At 40.3% G+C, this 18,581-nt stretch overlaps 1 protein-coding gene across 1 annotated transcript in view; it reads right to left on the reverse strand.

Annotated features, from left to right (window-relative positions):
- LOC126236196 (SUN domain-containing protein 2-like) overlaps positions 1 to 18,581 on the reverse strand; it is a 436,500-nt gene that overhangs the window by 191,369 nt on the left and 226,550 nt on the right. The gene's annotated exons all lie outside the window — the stretch shown is intronic.

Raw genomic sequence — 18,581 nt, forward strand, 5'->3', positions numbered from 1 at the left:
CTTCAAAAACTTGACAGTATGAACACCAGTTTGCGTGGAGACATAAAAAAATATAAAAACCAATTTGCGAACGCACATAAATACAAAATTTGACATTTTTTTCGCAAAACCTTACCACAGTCACACAAGACATAAACCACATAAAACAAGGGCAAAGACAAGTTTTAAGAGATTTACACGATACAGTCACACAGCAGATCAGTGATTTGACAAAGAACTTTCGCGAGGAGATGAATGTGAAATTTAAAGACATGGAAACCAGCTTAAACAAGATGTACTTTCCAAAGTAAACAATGACATTACGGGTATAAAACAGAAAATAGACACTCCTAACGAGCAGAATGATACAGTAGAGCAGCAAATAAAAAAGACGAATCAGTCTGTGCCAAAAAGGAAAGAGACAAAATTAATGAAAATTTATCTGAAGTCATTTCACAAGCTGAAGCAGGTACTTTAGACAAAACCAGTACCGCAGCGGAAAAGGTAGTGAAGGAATGTAAATTAATCAATGATGTAGTTGAAAAGGATATTCAGCAAAAGGAAAATGACATTATCGACAAAGTGTACGCCAATTTGCAAGCTACAGATCACAGGATACGCAACTACTTAGGTGAAACTAATACAGAGACGCCAGTTTTACACATATACAAAGTGCCAGCCACAGCAAACCAAAGTAATGTATGCACACAGATCATTGCAAACCCTACAAACAATGCCAATAGTAATGACAGACCGCAGAGTGTAAGTTTACATGGCATAACATCAGAACCAGTACCTACGAGAAGTGTAAATAATTATGACAGCTATGTAAACACAACACAAAATGCAAACAGCTTGTCCACTATATTTGCTGAGGAAGGTCTGTTAAGACACCGTCAATTTCCAAGATTTACGAGTGAAGGTAAGAAGATAAATCCTGTTGTGTTTATTAGTGCTTTTCGACATGTGTTTCCTAGAAATTGGATGGAAGCATAAAAGATCAGGTTTGTTGTTCGGTACATGCAAGGTGATGGACTTTTGTGGGCGACCGATATAGCTGAGCGTTGTACCACATATTTACAATTTGAACGGGCATTTCTTGACAAATACTGGTCAGAAGCCGTACAGGAGAGACTTAGGAGAGAGGTTTTTAACCCCGCCCCTTTTAATAGCAAATATGGTAGCTTGCGAAGATATTTTGAGAAGTATCTCAACAAAACACGTTATTGGACGAATCCTATTTCTCACGTGGATGTTTTAAAAATTTTAAAAAGTCGTTTTCCATCACACATTCGTGAATAATTAATTACTACACCTGAGCACGACACAGAATATTTTCTATCCATTTTAAATTCAGTCGACCTAATATATGAAGAGAAAGTAGTAACAAATAGGGCGTCAGTTAGGCAAACACCACAACAACATAACATGAATGGTCAATACAAAAAGCCAGACACGAACACAGCAAAGGTGGTACGCACAACTGCAAGGATACATTAACCGTGGTAATGGATACAGGAATGGAAATGGTAGGAACAAGAGATTTAAACTAAACTTTCCGTATAACAGGAACAATTACCATCCACAAGCTAATTTCAGTCTCTCCTCTCAAAATTATGCACCGTGTGTAAATGAAAACAGTCAGCCGCAACGGTGGCCAACGCGCGGCAACAATAATAACATACAACACGCTGTACCGCAGCCAACCTTTGCGCAGCAAAATCGCAATACAGTAACATTTCACAACAGCCACGGGAGTGCAAATGCGACCTCCTACTCCTTTACCCGCCATGATGAATCTCGAGCTGTGACGTCACTTGGCAGCTACTGCAGTTTGTTTACAACGGTGTTACTCAGTGTTTCTATCGAAGGCGTGCGTGTGAGTTCGTGTTACACGTTAGTTTGTGTGTAATTCTTGTCCTGCGGAGTGTTCAGTTGGAAAGGAATTGTTCCGTGAGTCTTGTAGCTTCGTTCTTGGAATTATGTCTACAAATACGTCGTATTGTGCAGTTGCTGAATGTAGTAATAGTGGACGTAAGACTGAAGGCGTAATTTATCATCGTTTTCCAAAAACTGTTGAACTACAGTGTAAGTGGATTGCTCGTTGTAAACGAGAGGACAAAATTAATGTTAATAATGCAAGAGTTTGTTCTGAACATTTTTGTGAAAGCGATTACAAACGAGATTTGCAGAATGAATTGTTAGGTCTACCTACACGGAAACTGCTACAGGATAATGCTGTTCCGTCTCTAAAAATACCAAACTGGCACGGAAATGTATTCGAAGTTCCAGGTTCCAGCACTGCGAATGTTACCGGTAGTGTTTTAACAGAGAGAGAACGTCACTGTGACACTAGAACAGTAAAAAAAGAGCTCTCTCAATGTTGAAAACTTTATCTCCCAAGAAAAGTAAGCTGGACAAATCTAACAACACAGACGTTTTTACTGATCCGCTAATTTCACTTAAAGACCAGGGAATTCAAGCACTGAAGAAAGAATTGGTTAGTTTCAAGATTAAAAATGTTCGACTGGAACAAAGAATTAAGTCCATGAAAGAAGTTATAAAGCAAGCTACATCTATAAAACGTAATGTGTCTCACACTAAGAAGCACAAATGTGTATGCTCGGATGTGGAAAGTACACTTTCTCAGTGTTTCACACCAGGACGAATTCGTTGTCTGTTAAAGAAGAGGAAGCAATAAAGTGGTGCTCAGAGGACATTGCAAATGCTCTCACATTGAGAGCTTTGTCTCCTAAAGCATATGCCTATCTGAGGAGGAAGAATTATCCTTTTCCCAGCAGGTCAACCCTCCAGACATGGACGAAACAGTTCAAGTGCCAACCAGGTATTTTGAAACCAGTTTTGGATTTAATTAAAGGTAGGTCAGAAATGTTCACATCATTAGAGGCGATTGGTGTCCTAAGCTTCGACGAGATGAGCACTGACGGTCGTGTGACTTACGATTCGTCCGAGGATGTAGTACTCGGACCACACAACAATGTCCAAGCCGTCATGGTTCGCAGCTTGTTTTCAAAATGGAAGCAGCCAGTGTATTATGAGTTTGATGTTGCAATGACTAGTGATTTGTTGCAGAATGTCATAAAATAAGTTGAAACAGCAGGAATCCGTATCGTAGCTGTTACGTGTGATATGGGACCAAAAAATATGAATGTGTGGAAGCAATTTGGTGTGTCTACATCCAAGACATTCAATTCAAACCCTGTTGATCATAGCAGAAAAGTCTGGGTTTATTTTGATGTTCCACATTTGCTAAAGTTATTAAGAAATCAATCTCTTGATGATGGAATCACTTTGCCTGATGGTACTGTGATTACAAAAATGGTTATAGAAGATCTTCTTCGACATCAGAAAGGGGATCTTTCGATCAGTCACTGCATATTCGAGGTTCATCTTAACGTTAGTGGACGTGATCGTCAGAATGTCCGAAGGGCTGCACAGATATTTTCACGTCGCACTGCCCAAGCTGTGAGATATGTTCTGCATAAAGATCGCGAAGGAAGCTTCATTGAGCTCATGAACGATGTTTCCGATGTGCTGAATTCGAGATACCCTCAAGATGAGAAAGCTCCCCTTAGAAGTGGTTACAGGTTTAATATCAAAAGTCAGGAAAACTCTCTCAAAAGATTTCTTGAAATGTGTTCTAATATGCGAGTAGGAAAAAGAAACAGTCCTCTCCCGTTTCGGAAGGGATTCATTATATCAATAAATTCAATTTTTGGACTTTACAATGATATGAAAAATTCCGGAGCTACTTACATATTGACAGCCAGACGTAATCAAGATTGTCTGGAAAATTTCTTTTCCAGAATCTGTGGCCTTGGTGTCTTCTACAACAATCCCACTCCTTTCGAGGTGAAAAACAGAATTCGTTTATTAATACTGACTGGAAGTGCAAGTGAAATACCTTTGTCTTCTGGTGCTTCGACTGCAGAGGACAGAAATGAGAAATCTGCTTCTGAAAACTACTTGACACCAGCTGATAAAACTGAGGAAATCATTTGACGTCGCTACAGATGATGAAAACGTGCTCTTAGATTTCAAGCTCAGTGATTCAGTGTGTACCACTGAAGACGTGAATGATGATGCTTTAAAATATCTAGCAGGATATATAGCATTCAAGTGCAAAAACGTTGACAGTTCTTTGGGAAATACAGCAGGGCAGTGTGTTGTTGATACAGAATTAAGTCTGAAGCAAGACTGGATTACTATTATTTCAAAAGGGGGCCTCATTTCTCCCTCTACTGCTGGTTTGCTAAAATACATGAGTTAGAAATTATATTTGCTGCTTTTCATGAATCAAATATTTCTCATTGTAATAGAGTGATGGCAACCTTAGCAGATCATATAAGTGCGATATTTCCCGAACTTAATAGCAAAATAATTCAGTTATATGTCAGAACAAGAACTTTTATATGGATTAGGCATTTCAACAAAGGAGCCAAAATTGATGCAATGAAACGGATTTCGGCAAGGAAGAATCGGCTCTGGTCAGCGTCGCCTTCAGCATCTTCGACATAGCTTCTGCATCAGCTTTGTAAGGTAAGTTCGAAGATTACTATCTTTTTATTTACAAAAACATGTGTAAAATAGGCAGTACCCAACTGTAAAACATTTACCATAGTCAGATGCATAAAACACGAGCATCAATGCGGATGCGAACATCGGCCACTAGTTTTGCGTGGCAATATATCATCATTGCTACTAATATTTAACGCATTTCTTTTGGAAACTTTGTATATATTATTTACATGAAGTGTGTTCAACCCTGTGAGCGCGAAACTTTAAGTTATATGAGAAGAGAAGAGACGTGAAAACAGTTATTTTGCAATCTCTCATATTCTACAAACGGAGACTGCTGCCATCTGGCTGCCGGGTGACGTAACAAGTCGCTGACCAATGAGAGTGCTTAAAGCCAATCTGGCATACCTTTTTTATTCTATGTTCCTTGACAACAGCCATATGAATACACGAGAAAGCATGTCGCGAACTGGAAATGATACACACTGGAGAAACAATCACATAGTACAACTGACAGAGGTTGTCTTGTGTACCGTAGTAGATCAGAATACACCGCAGGAAAACCCGAATTGGTCGTAGTTGAGCCCCATAAAGTAGACCTTATAAGCGATGGGGGCAAACCAGATTTGCAAACATGTTTCGTACGATTCGATGGACAAGGAGACATAAAAGACGATTTATACCAACATGAACTAACATCGGCGAAAAATACACTGGAAGAACAAGTGCAAGCAGTAATCAGAGTGAAAATTTTTGGTATAGACACACAGTCACACTTGATACAGGGTCCACAGCTAATTAAATGTCTGAAGCATTTTTCACTGAATTAAAAGGATGGAATAAATGTCCTGTTCTGCCAGTGCAAAACTGCAAAGTACAAATCGCTACAGATGGCAAAACCAAATTAGTAAAACACCAAGCTCTTATCACCGCGAACATTGAACAATTTTCTGTGCAGTGTAATTTTTTAATAGTAGACAAACTTATAGTCAACTGCTTGATAGGTATGGACAGATTTTGAACCTATAAAACTCAAATAGACATAGGTAATGGTAAGTGCCATTTCTTTGTGAAGGACCAAAGATTTTCTGTCAGCCTGATTACCACGCTGGAGAGGTATGACAAGGTAAACCCAGAACCCCATGTCACTGTACAGTTTTCATATCCCACTGTGTATTTTGTGAACAAATGTGATAACGAACACGAGACCAACAGTGAAGTTAACCAGGAATTAGTAGAACAAAAACTGAACAAATCAAATATTCTAAATGCTACACAACGACAAGCACTTTCTGACTTACTTTTTAAATATGCAAGTGTTATTAATAAGAATCCAGGAGTAATCAAAGATTATGAACAAAAACTTAATGTCTATCCTCACGACACATTTTGTGTTATGTCTTACCCTATACCGTGGACAAAGTGTGAAGCAGTTAAGCAGGAAATCAATAGAATGTGCGAATGGGGGATCACACAGCCATCATTTTCTCCATACTGCAGCCCAAAACTACCAGTTAGCAAACCTGATGGATCAGTACGACTAGTTTTAGATGTTAGAGGCATAAATAAAATCCTAGTACCAGTAAGAACAAAACCAGATAATTTAGATGAACAATTACTAAAATTTCATAACACCAAATATTTCAGCACCCTTGACTGTAAAAAATCTTACTGGCAAATAAAGTTACATGAGGAGAGTAGAAAATACACAGCATTTGTCTGCAATGGCAGGAGTTATGAATTTCAAGTTCTACCCTTTAGTTTAAACATTTGCACAGGCGTATTTATATCAGCCTTGGGCAAGGTCTTAGGACCTGAATTGCTCAGTAAATTTACGATTTATGTTGACGATATGTTAATAGACACATCAACTTGGGCAGAACACATGAGTATAATAGAAAAGGTATTTCAGAGATTTACAATGTATTGAGTAACAGCAAATAAAAAATCTAACTTTGGCCATAGAACAAGTAAAATTTTTAGGACATGTTGTATCAGAACAGGGTATATTACCAGACCCAAAGAAACTGGATGCCATACGTAATTGCCCACCGCTAAGGAACAGAAAATAATTGAGCATATCAAGGATTACCTTCCTTTTTTCTAAAAATTTATACCACAGCAGCTTATGAATAGCGATGCCCTACTTAACCTGTTGACAAAGAATAAGCCTTAGTTATGGGATGAGAGATGTGAGGAAGACTGTACCAAAATTAAAAATGCATTAACGTCAACAAACATTTTGAATTTTCCTGACATGTCCAAAGACTTTGGTTTAAGCAAGGACGCCTCGTCTCAGGCGCTGGGGGCATGTTTGTTCCAGATACAAGAAGAACAAGAAGGAAGAACCGTACCCAAAGTCATCAGCTTTGCCAGCAGAACTTTATCAGAGGCTGAAAGATCATATTCCGTATCAGAACTGGAAAGTTTAGCAGTAATTTGGGCGTTTAAGAAATTTGAGTATTTTCTTTGGGGTAAAAACACTAAAGTCTATTGTGATAACCAATGATTATCTTTTCTCTTAACATGTAAACTGTTACACCGAAGACTAGCGAGGTGGTGTTTGTACCTGCAGGAATTCAATTTTAAAATAATAATTTTGAAATAATATATCAGAATGTTACTGCAGATGCATTATCCAGATTACCGCAGGGACTAGACGAGTTCAGAGAAATGTCTGAACACGATTCAGAAATCCGTACATTATTGATGCAAGTAGTACACAAAAATGAGACAAAAAAATTTTGTAAACAGACAGGAATGATACAACACGAAGACAATAGGTGGAAAAAGGTAATACAAAATCTCAACCAGAATGCAAACCATTAGGTAAGTAAATGGTATCAGTTATACAAAGGCGTTTTGTCCCACGGGAAGCGCGAAAGTTCTTATCATTGTTGTGTGTGCCTTCCAGAAGAATCCATCGACGAATTTTTCAAACACACACACGAAGTATGGGGACACTATGGAGTAACAAAATGTACAGATAAGATTTCCAAATTTTGTTACTTTTCTAATTTACGACAACATGTTTCATAAAGGCAAACCTACGTTTCTAGCACTTGTAGACTTAGAGAAAGCTTGTGGCAATGTTGACTGGAATACTCTCTTTCAAATTCTGAAGGTGACAGGGGTAAAATACAGGGAGCGAAAGGCTATTTACAATTTGTACAGAAACCAGATGGCAATTTTAAGAGTCGAGGGACATGAAAGGGAAGTAGTGGTTGGGAAGGGAGTGAGACAGGGTCGTAGCCTCCCCCAATGCTATTCAATCTGTATATTGAGCAAGAACTAAAGCAAACAAAAGAAAAGTTCGGAGTAGGTATTAAAATCCATGGAGAAGAAATAAAAACTTTGAGGTTCACCAAAGACATTGTAATTCCGTCAGAGACGGCAAAGGACTTGGAAGAGCAGTTGAACGGAATGGACAGTGTCTTGAAAGTAGGGTACAAGATGAACATAAACAAAAGCAAAACGAGGATAATGGAATGTAGTCGAATGAAGTCGGGTGATACTGAGGGAATTAGATTAGGAAATGAGACACTTAAAGTAGTAAAGGAGTTTTGCTATTTGGGGAGCAAAATAACTGATGATGATCGAAGTAGAGAGGATATAAAATGTAGACTGGCAATGGCAAGGAAAGCGTTTCTGAAGACAAGAAATTTGTTAACATGTAATATTGATTTAAGTGTCAGGAAGTCGTTTCTGAAAGTATTTGTATGGAGTGTAGCCATTATGGAAGTGAAACATGGACGATAAATAGTTTAGACAAGAAGAGAATAGAAGCTTTCGAAATGTGGTGCTACAGAAGAATGCTCTAGATTAGATGGGTAGCTCACATAACTAATGAGGAGGTATTGAATAGAACTGGGGAGAAGAGGATTTTGTGGCACAACTTGACTAGAAGAAGGGATCTGTTGGTAGGACATGTTCTGAGGCATCAAGGGATCACCAATTTAGTACTGGAGGGCAGCGTGGAGGGTAAAAATCGTAGAGGGAGACCAAGGAATGAATACACTAAGCAGATTCAGAAGGATGTAGGCTGCAGTAGGTACTGGGAGATGAAGATGTTTGCTATTTGGGGAGCAAAATAACTGATGATGATCGAAGTAGAGAGGATATAAAATGTAGACTGGCAATGGCAAGGAAAGCGTTTCTGAAGACAAGAAATTTGTTAACATGTAATATTGATTTAAGTGTCAGGAAGTCGTTTCTGAAAGTATTTGTATGGAGTGTAGCCATTATGGAAGTGAAACATGGACGATAAATAGTTTAGACAAGAAGAGAATAGAAGCTTTCGAAATGTGGTGCTACAGAAGAATGCTCTAGATTAGATGGGTAGCTCACATAACTAATGAGGAGGTATTGAATAGAACTGGGGAGAAGAGGATTTTGTGGCACAACTTGACTAGAAGAAGGGATCTGTTGGTAGGACATGTTCTGAGGCATCAAGGGATCACCAATTTAGTACTGGAGGGCAGCGTGGAGGGTAAAAATCGTACAGGGAGACCAAGGAATGAATACACTAAGCAGATTCAGAAGGATGTAGGCTGCAGTAGGTACTGGGAGATGAAGATGTTTGCTATTTGGGGAGCAAAATAACTGATGATGATCGAAGTAGAGAGGATATAAAATGTAGACTGGCAATGGCAAGGAAAGCGTTTCTGAAGACAAGAAATTTGTTAACATGTAATATTGATTTAAGTGTCAGGAAGTCGTTTCTGAAAGTATTTGTATGGAGTGTAGCCATTATGGAAGTGAAACATGGACGATAAATAGTTTAAACAAGAAGAGAATAGAAGCTTTCGAAATGTGGTGCTACAGAAGAATGCTCTAGATTAGATGGGTAGCTCACATAACTAATGAGGAGGTATTGAATAGAACTGGGGAGAAGAGGAGTTTGTGGCACAACTTGACTAGAAGAAGGGATCTGTTGGTAGGACATGTTCTGAGGCATCAAGGGATCACCAATTTAGTACTGGAGGGCAGCGTGGAGGGTAAAAATCGTAGAGGGAGACCAAGGAATGAATACACTAAGCAGATTCAGAAGGATGTAGGCTGCAGTAGGTACTGGGAGATGAAGATGTTTGCACAGGATAGAGTAGCATGGAGAGCTGCGTCAAACCAGTCTCAGGACTGAAGACCACCACAACAACAACATGTTTCACAAATATTAAAGAAGTGTAGAAGTGAAATGCAAACTGGAGCAGTGTACGACTCAGCTGTGGGCGCTCAACAATGCATGTTTACGTCAGCACTAGGGAAGAGACATTGACCTTGCGCAAGCGCAACAGGCTAACTCGCGGCGCAACCTAATAGAAACGCGAATCTGCACAAGTATGAAGCCCAATTTCAGAATAAATAATAACACGTAACAACTATATTTACTATCAGGGAACGAAGGAATATAATATTACATTTATATCAACTTGCGAAGTTAATGCTAAAATATATACATTGTAACTAGAATTAAAAGAAATCATTACAACGAAACATACAGGACGTGTTAGCTGACAAAAGGATAAGATACTGTAGGAGATGGCAAAGTAACTTTCTTTGCAGGGTAATTGAATGAAAGGAATACAAATATATAAGCAAATAAGAATGAAATACGAAACACGTCTGCGAACGAATGTGATGACCGTGTATATGCATAGCCTATTAGCTACGAAACACAATTAGTTTTTAAGTTAGTTATAAGTTTTTTTTTATATTGCAGCCACCAGTGCATCTACACGGCGCAAAGAAGAGATTTACGATGGGTGTTATAGGTACCAAATGAAAAAAACGTGCCGCACCTCAAAGAAATGATTTAGTTATTAGTATGTCTATGTTTATATTTTGGTCATCAAGAAAATGAAGAATAAGGATATACATCGTCGCAGTGCAACTACAAAACATTTTACCCAAACCTACTGACTACAAAACTTTTGCGTTACGAACATAAAGCTACACGTAAACAATTATAAGCAACACAATGGTATATAGTACATGATCGTTAATACATTTCGGTTACATTAAACGGGATTTCCCTGATAAGTGATTTAAGAAAGGACGAATAGCATTTCCTTAGTAATCCATAAACCAGTAGAATAGTAGCCTAACTCCTATGCATCTTGCAACTACCCCTCCGACTCTATGCTACCATCCCTGCAGCTTTGTGCATGTGATCATTCCAATGTAAGTCGGAACTGAGTAGAACTCGCAGAAAGCTACATCTACCACCTTCTGCAACCTGTGTAGTAACAGGCGAAGCTGAGTAACTGCGACAGAACTATGTTTTGCCCATTCGAAGGAAACGAAGCCGGCTCCTGCAACATGAGGTAGTATAAAAGATAGTACAGGAACCGGTCGAAGGATGTGGATTTTGCTACTGCATTGTGGTGCTTCTCCAAACTACAAGCAGGTACTACAGATCCACATCCCTCAGGGCCCATTCACGTCTATCGCCCCAACACTGTATGATCGTTATTCTGTACCATCCACCAGAGAAAAGTTACGAACTATAAAAGCTCCACTAACTTCATCCGATAGAGAACTCGATAAGATTTTTACCACATTTCTCTCCTCCCATATATCGAAAACAAATACCGCATGCATGCCAGCATCGAGCACCTGTGACAATCCTATTAAATATACATGTATTGATACACTGCACAATAGCTTCATCACCTGTACGGTAGGAGGATGACCATGTCCCACAGACTATACTGTAAGTCGCAAGTGACATTCCATGTCTCCCTATGTCGTTGTTTGAAACATTGTTTTTTTCTGCTGTAACATACTTTGTACACTGCCATACATTTTGTTTTTCTGCCATGACTTCGAGGTCTGTGTCAGGTTCTAAACTGACATTAACACATTCTGATCCATTGCCTCTTGCAGAAAACTAGACTTCACACGGTGTAAATCATGTTGTTACTGTGGCTACCATAACACGCCACACACACTGGATGATTTTAAATAAAAGACAGTTACAACATAAGGAAAGTGGTAGAGTTGGCGGCGTTGTGGAAAGTTTCCAAAATGCTGTCTGAAGGTGATTGACGCACTCTACATTTAAACTCATCTGTCACAGTGACGGAATAGGTGATGGTTCCGCATTCAATGTCGACTGATTCCTCATATTACAGTCATGTATGCGATAACTGTTTCGGTGCTATCCATCCCCAGAAGGTGTTGTCTCTCCACTAAAACTCTTCTCCAACTCTAACAAGCGATGTCAGTCAATCATCATGTGGTAACCAACAGTGTACTAGTCGATGGATTGGGGTGGAAAAGACACCGTCGATGTACTCTAATAATAAGCATCACAGTTGATAGTGTGAACAATTTTAGCAGTTTTACAGTAATTTCAACTCCGAGGAACGATTCGACAGGATGTTTCCCAGTTTCAGTATCATAGCTAAACCGCCCCCTCTCTACTTCGCGAGTATCATTGCAGCCGCGGAGAGTGGCCGCACGGTTAGAGGCACCATTTCACTAATCGTGCAGCCCCTAATGCTGCAGGTTCGAGTCCTCCCTTGAGCATGGGTGTGTGTGTTGTCCTTAGCGTTAAGTAACTTTAAGTAGTGTGTAAGTCTAGGGACCAATGACCTCAGCAGTTTGGTCCCTTAGAAATTCATACATTTGGTTTTGAGTATCATTGCAAATGGAGACAGATGACTGTGCAGTGGTCTAGCGGTTCTAGGCGCTCAGTCCGGAACCGCGCGACTGCTACGGTCGCAGGTTCGAATCCTGCCTCGGGCATGGATGTGTGTGATGTCCTTAGGTTAGTTAGGTTTAAGTAGTTCTAAGTTATAGGGGACTGATGACCACAGATGTTAAGTCCCATAGTGCTCAGAGCCATTTGAACCATTTGAACCGTTTGACTGTGCAGTACGTCTATTCATTGTTAATTGTCGAACACATACTTCATCAAAGTATACCAGACAGAGCTCTACGTATTTCTAGCACCTCAAGCATAGTGCATAATTTATGTTCTATCTCTATGCAGATGGGAGTCACAGAGCATTCTCACAGTCTTAGGATAAAATTAGAGACTAAAATGCCCCTGCACTGTCTTTGACCAGCTCGCCCTGCAGCACCGTTACCGATTTAATCTGCAGCTGGCCAGAAGGTTTAAGTAGTTCTAAGTTATAGGGGACTGATGACCACAGATGTTAAGTCCCATAGTGCTCAGAGCCATTTGAACCATTTGAACCGTTTGACTGTGCAGTACGTCTATTCATTGTTAATTGTCGAACATTCCACGTCTCGTTAATGAATGGAGCTAGCTGAGTCCTCGCCCATCCAAGTACACAAGATTTCTCCAGATGCATCCATGTCGAGGAGGATAACACCCATTATCGGTGTATAGTAACAGATTTAAAAGTTTTGTGATGTAATAGCAGACGGTTAAGAAGAACAAGAAGCAGGTGATGTTTATGCATGATGGAGCTCCAGACAGATTGAGGTTGAAGCATTTTACGTGTATCACCTATGGTATCAACTCTAAGTATTGTTCTAGAGTCTAGGATCAGTACCTGGAAGATATTAATAAGAGAGAACATAAACACATGCACTTCTAAGGCTACAAGGCTCCACACTATAATGTTAAATCGCTTGAGTTTCCTACCTATCAGTCGTGTGCAATGCAGTGCTGTTAACATTCGAGTGTAAGAAATATATTTCCAGTGCATTACATACATCCGTCTTGCAACTTTCTCCACGATAAACTATGATATCGAACCGTAAAACGGGAAAACTACTTCCTTAAAACAGTGGCTTACTTCGCTCATTGTCGAATGTCGTTCAACTGAGACCGCAATTATAAGGTACAGTTGTAAGTATACGGATTAAATATATACGAGGCCTGTGTTTTTTTTTTCCTAGAACGATTCTGTCTATGAGTGCTTGGCGTGCAACGCCAGTGACCTGTGGCGGAAATGATTCATGTTTCCCGCTAATGGTAGGAGCCGTCCGAATGGAGAGGCCTGTTGGAGTGTAGAAATGTAGCTGACTTAACCGTGTTGTCCTCTAGATGGCCGAATAGCAAACGAATGCTTAGTATGTGTTGGATAGCTTTAGTGATTGTGTGGAAATTTTAGAAGATTCAATATGGATGTGTGTCTGCGCTGGACAGTTTATTCCTCCCGTGTAAATTGTTCAGTTGACTGCTTCTGCACATTTCGCGCCATTATTTAGAGATAACATCGATTGTGGTGTGTGCATCTGGCAGGGGAAGATCGGGTGGAAGACACATTTGTTGGTTCTCTGGACATGAGAAACACCTTAGTTAACTTTGAAAATTATAGGGATGACATCGACATCGGTATTCACGAGTGGCGGGATAAGTTTATAATTACTCAGTGATTTACAGCACGCTCCACCTTGCTAAAGTTTTGGGTTTGTAGAGAAATAATTTCCAGTCCATATCTTCGGAATTATGTTGTGTGAGCGATCGATAGGATACTGCTGTGTGCTTGATATCGCGAAGTACCGCGAAAATGATATAATATTATGGCAGTCCATGCGAAAATACATGTTTTCTTGTAAGCCCAGAATCTGGAGATGGGCGTAGAAAAGCTATACAAATGATGTAAAAGGAGCGATCTTTGGATATAGCAGGATACGAATTATATGTTTACTACATCGACATGGTGTGCGGTGATATATTTCTTGGTTGGAGATCGGTTTCAAACTTTAAAATTCAAGCTCCTGTCCTCAGTGGCAGAGCAGTGTAATTGAGTAAGAGTCTTTCCGTATTTGACAATCTGTAGGCCACTTTGCAAGGTTTAATTGTCAGTGTACATGCTGCAGCTTGAACGTAAAGGTACTGTGGCTTATGTTCTGATATACGTTTGTGGGAAGTAATCAAACTACTATTCACATAAAACAAAAAGAAATTTCGAATGTCTAGTCGTAATGGAAGGACAGATTGGACATGATGAATTGTGATTTCAGTGCACTGAAGAGTATATCTGAATGTAAGTGCTGACTGATTCATTTCATAAACAGCTGCACAATATAGCAATGCAAGTGTTTAACTGGACCTGCTGCAGTGTACAAACAGGACAGGCAATACGGCTGTACCAATACATCCCCGGCACCCCTAAGTGTACCACCGAGCGAGGTGGCGCAGTGGTTAGGCACTGGACTCGCATTCGGAAGGACGACGGTTCAATCCCGCGTCCGGCCATCCTGATTTAGGTTTTCCGTGATTTCCCTAAATCACTCCAGGCAAATGCCGGGATGGTTCCTCTGAAAGGGCACGGCCGACTTCCTTCCCCATCCTTCCCTAATCCGATGAGACCGATGACCACGCTGTCTGGTCTCCTTCCCCAAACCAACCAACCAACCTAAGTGTACCCTCGCATTTTCCTTGCTGTTCTATCGATAGTGATGTTGATTACAGTACACCAACCCATGTCGGTGATGTATTTCGAAGCATTACGTCCGTGGGTGCAGTATTCATTGTCACACACAGTTCCTGACACCCGTCCTTCATAACACTTGTGTGAGATAACCTTGGCAGGATGCAGCACTTTTCAGGAGCACTGATTCGAAGACTTTGTCAGATAATTTCCTAGGACTGAGGAGAATCGAGACATATAACTGGTGTGAGTGTAGGCATACTATAATTTTTTCGGGCGCTGTACAGATATAAATGTGTATATATTGCAGTGTAATGTTATTGTGGCTTATGTTGTGGCGTGACCAGAGAAAATTAGTGTGCCCTATTGTGAGGGATGTATAGAATCAGTGCATCAAAAACTATGAGGTTATGAGAGAGATTTTTACATGAAAACCTACTTCGTTCCATAACCACTGCCATCAAGAGGAGACATTACCTGAACATCGATCGGTGCCAGACTGCAGCAGCAATCGGTAATATTTAATTTTAGTTACATTGGTAAATGTGTTCCTGGCTCCCAATATTCTTGTGAGTCTTGTATGTATTTGTAGACAACTGTTGCGGGGTTTAACTATCAGTGCGATCTGTACAAAATAATTTTGCCACTGAAAGTCTTGTCTGAAAAAAACATTGGCGGATGGTGCTGGTTCTGAGCACTATGGGACTCAACTGCTGAGGTCATAAGTCCCCTAGAACTTAGAACTACTTAAACCTAACTAACCTAAGGACAACACACACATCCATGCCCGAGGCAGGATTCGAACCTGCGACCATAGCAGTCGCGCGGTTCCAGACTGTAGCGCCAGAACCGCTCCGGATGGTGCTCCCACAGTGGCAGCAGCTGCAGTTTGATGGCTAAACTCAGTGACGAACAGGCTGTCCCGTTAGGATCACTAGTAACAATGTATCCTGTGCTATTCTGGAAAGCACTGGAACATCTCTCTCAGCGCTGAGCCCCCACCACAGCTATGCCTCATCGTGCCAGCAACGTTGCCTAGGTGAACAAATATTTCGAAAGGAATTTCTCAAGTGCCTAGTATGAAAAAGATGCCGCCGCCTCATCCTTGCGGGACCCGAACTGACATCTACGCATCACATGGCAGCTGACGACTACATTGTTACTTCACAGGGACTGCTGGTGCATCCCGACTCCTGGGGACGTGTGCTTTTTGCTAGCGATCTTTTGTTTAAACTATATTTCATCGATTTCATTGACCAACAGGATGCTGCGAATTTAAAAAAAAGAAACTACCCCATACATGTGGTGAATAACGATTTAATGAATTTGCGTAATTTTTTATATCAACATGGTGTTAGTGGTACAATAGTTAAGGAGAGGGTGTGCGTGAGTGGGTGACATGGAGCAGAACAGCAGGTAAAGTGCAGAACACTAGGTTAATTTGCATTATGTAAAACGCAGTACAATAGTTTAAGTGGGCGGGTGACAAAGATGAATGCGCCAGAAATGGCGATCAAAAGCATGTGAAATTCGAAAAGTGTTCCAGAAAATGGTGGGAGGATGTAACTAATTACTTAATTTGCTATCAAAGGCGGTACAATAGTTTAAGGAAATGGGGGTGATGTGGACAACCACTTAACAGAACAAAAGGTTAAGTGCCAACAAAGGGCCAAACATTAGGTTAAGACACCCAGATGACAGTGCCGAACATTAGGTTATGCAACATGTTTGCTCTATGTAATTACCTCTTACAAGACTTACATGTTTCCAAACAGCAGAAAATGATGAGTAAGAGAAATCCAACCCCCTCCCCACAAACTGATTGTTTTATAAATAAATAATATACCCTTGAATTTCCTGTTATGAGACCCTTCGTCTCCACCACCAGACCGCCATCTTGGATTATGTCATGGAAGGGATGACAGCACCCTCTGGTGGCAGTTCTGTGTACTAGGTCAGTTGGACTCTGGACTTTGGGGTGAACACACTTGATGGCAGTATTGTCTCTAATTGTTTAAATAAAGACCGAAAATAAAGACTTATGTCCATCCTATCCAGCACAGGCTGAGTCCTATTCCAGCCAATTCCTAGGAAGAGGTGGCATTCGGATGACTTAAGTTAGTGGAGGTAGCCAAAGTGCCCTTTTTGGCGCCATTTTCTTAGGTTGGCGGAAGTAGCCATGGTGTGTTGCATTGTCCTGATGGAATCTGAACTTCCTGCCATTCTCCAAGGAGGAGAGGGGAGAGGGAGGGGATGGTGTTTACCAGCAGGGTGAGAGGTTAATTAATTGATCAATTTAATTAAGTAGTCAATCAAACTGATAAGAGTGAGTGGGGCCATTCCAATAACTCAGACCTGAAAGTGTACCTGTAGCAGTGAGGGGTGAGGTTTCCTGAGGGGGGGGAGTGGGAGGGGGGGGAGCTATAGGTTTTATCAAAACAATAGGTTTATGTACCTGTCAGTAATTGGAGAACAATAGGTGAAGTACCTGTCAATCATAGGAGAACAATAGGTTTGCCCCTGAATGCATACCTGCCCCTAATGTAGGCAACCCACACTTACAAAATGTGCTCATAGAGTCTAGTCCTACTACTCACAAAAACCATTCTGCAGTGGGTTTTCTATTTGGTTTGAACTCTTTGTTAGACACAATGTCAGTGAGTAAATAAAGTAGTGAAAGAGCGAGGTGTGTTGGCTATGAAAAAAGACACAAGAAGGTGGTGTTTAAGAAAAATGAAAAACACTTCACAGTTGTTGGGAATCTGTCAGAGGTGTTGCTCAAAGATCTTGGTCCTCAAGTAACGGTATTAGCATCACATCCATTGTGTAGGAATTATTATACTCACTACAAGAAGAAATTTAGTGACAACCCACCTGAATGATCACCATCACTCGATTGTGAAACTGCTGACAACAGTGCAGATGTTTATTTCCTGTGTGTGTAGTTGTTGATGCATTGAGTTTTAGCATTCCTGCTGTAGCCCTTACTGTATCCTCTCTAAACGTCCAGGAAAGGCAAGAAGCACAAGAAGAACACAGTATGTAAAACGAAAAGTGGAAGAATTTGAAAGAAGTTTTATGCAAGCAACATCTTCAAAACTTTGTGAAGCGTATAACGTATATGCACTTGGTGCAGAACCTGAAGACAGTGATATGACACGAAATGTGATGTGTGGTTTCAAAACATAAATACTGCTATCTCATCAGCGACCTGTACTGAGTAGGTACAGTTACTGACACTGGTACCGGGTAGCTACTCTAAGCAGCAGATACAGAAATACATAGCCACCTCCTCACATTATTTGATTTCAAAAGCTCATAAAATAAAGAATGGTAAAGGTATTTGGGCATGCTCCGATTCTTACTGTGGGCATCTGTTGCAAGATGATACGATTACTGATGCTGTGTTAGTGAAAACGGTGAAAAAGTTAAAAAGATATATGACAAGATCAATAAGATGAACATATCTCTTAATGAAAAAGGAGAACCCGATATTAAAAATTGGTCGCAAAAAATGCCACTCTTTATCACCAAAATAGGTAAAATGCCAGCCAGTAAAGCAAGTAAGTATGCATATAAATTTACTGCATTTATTTGAAAATTGTTTGTTACTTCATACGCAGAGACACGGGAAAGAAGTACACAGAGATGGAGCTAATGCTTTTGTGCTATGTCAAAAGGTACAAGATAAATGTTTGTTGCAGGAGT

This window comes from Schistocerca nitens, chromosome 2, assembly GCF_023898315.1.
Source record: "Schistocerca nitens isolate TAMUIC-IGC-003100 chromosome 2, iqSchNite1.1, whole genome shotgun sequence".
NCBI lineage: Eukaryota > Metazoa > Arthropoda > Insecta > Orthoptera > Acrididae > Schistocerca > Schistocerca nitens.